Source organism: Salvelinus sp. IW2-2015, unplaced genomic scaffold (genome assembly GCF_002910315.2).
Source record: "Salvelinus sp. IW2-2015 unplaced genomic scaffold, ASM291031v2 Un_scaffold1527, whole genome shotgun sequence".
Taxonomy (NCBI): Eukaryota; Metazoa; Chordata; class Actinopteri; order Salmoniformes; family Salmonidae; genus Salvelinus; species Salvelinus sp. IW2-2015.
Window position 1 is genome coordinate 161434 of NW_019942966.1, and position 1980 is coordinate 163413.

Genomic DNA, 1980 nt, shown 5'->3' on the forward strand with positions numbered 1-1980 from the left:
CAGTTTCCGCCCCCAAATAGAAACGTGTGTGGCTGCTACAAATTTTCAGACTATATATACATATATTAAAATAAAACCCAGGACATGTTGTTTCCATAGCCGCGGGAAGTAGGGGTGCCCCTTGATAAATTGAAATAATTCTACTAAAATAATTGTAAAAAATATTTTGGGCAAAATTATAAACAATCTTTCTAGACACWCTCTAGCGGTTAGAGGATTAAATSACRTCGAGCTCAACGTTTAAATGGACTGGAAAATAACGGTACGTTTTGCGACTAAAGACACCCTTCCAGCTAGCTGACCACCGATTTACATTGCAATTTATGTAAGTTAAGTTAGGATTTTGAGAGTTTTCAAAAAAGTAATATATATATATATATATATATATATATATATATATACACATTTTGTGGGAAACGTATATTGTAAAATTCGACTGAAGACCACACATCATCATATCCAACTTTTTACCTTTGGAATATAGCTAACAGCTTTCATGCAAGTATTATTTTTTTTACAGGAAGTCTAGCCAATGCATTTTTTTTGCTAAGCCGCTTATCAAAAAGTTGATAGTAGTAGTATTTCCACTGAAATGTCAAACATGCTAATTGCTAACCCCGTTAGCTAACATTTGTACGACACCAATAAACACAAAACATTGATGGCTTGCTCACAAGATAACACTGTTGAAGGTAATATATTTCTTAAACGCTGTTGAAAATGTCGATAATACGGGGTGCTATGCTAATACTACTCCAGGGAGGATCAATATCCCTTCAAAAATTCTCAACAAATTTCTAGGTTATTCTGAGTGAACAGTGCTGTTTTTCAAAGTATTGGAACAAGGTCATCAACTATCACCGGTGAGTAGCCTAGCCTTCATCTTCATCATAGGGTGAGTCAGTCACTATATGCTAATATGCACTATAAATACAATAGTATGTGGACACCCCTTCCATAGACAAACATTGGCAGTAGAATGGCCTTACTGAAGAGCTCAGTGACTTTCAAGTCAGMTCGTCAAATTTCTGCCCTGCTAGAGCTGCCCCGGTCAACTGTAAGTGCTGTTATTGTGAAYTGGAAACGTCTAGGATCAACAACAGCTCAGCCACGAAGTGGGCTCTGAGTCTCAGAAGAGTGGAGGCTGGTATAGCAGAGGACCAACTCTATATCAGTGCCCATGATTTTGGAATGAGATGTTCGAAGAGCAGGTGTCCACATACTTTTGGTAATYTTGTGTATTTACAGTGCCATACAAAAGTATTCATCCCCCTTGGCGTTTTTCCTATTTTACTGCTTTACAACCTGTAACTTAAATTGATTTTTATTTGGATTTCATGTAATGGACATACACAAAATAGTCCATATTGGTGAAGTGAAATGAAAAACATTTCTTGTTTAAAACAATTCAAAAAAATAAAAAACAGAAAAGTGGTGCGTGCCTAGTATTCACCCTCTTTGCTATGAAGCTCCTAAATAAGATCTGGTGCAACCAATTACCCTCAGAAGTCACATAATTAGTTAAATAAAGTCCACCTGTGTGCAATCTAAGTGTCAAATGATCTCAGTAAGTATACACCTGTTCTGAAAGTCTCCAGAGTCTGCAACACCACTAAGCAAGCGGCACCATGAAGACCAAGGAGCTCTCCAAACAGGTCAGGGACAAAGTTGTGGAGAAGTACAGATCAGGGTTGGGTTATAAAAAAATATCAGAAACTTGGAACATCCCACAGAGCACCATTTAAATCCATTATTAAAAAATGGAAAGAATATGGCATCACAACACACCTGCCAAGAGAGGGCCGCCCACCAAAACTCACGGACCAGGCAAGCAGGGCATTAATTAGAGAGGTAACAAAGAGACCAAAGACAACCCTGAAGGAGCTGCAAAGCTCCACAACGGAGATGGAGTATCTGTCCATAGGACCACTTTAAGCCGTAAACTCCACAAAGCTGGGCTTTACAGAAGAGTGGCCAGAA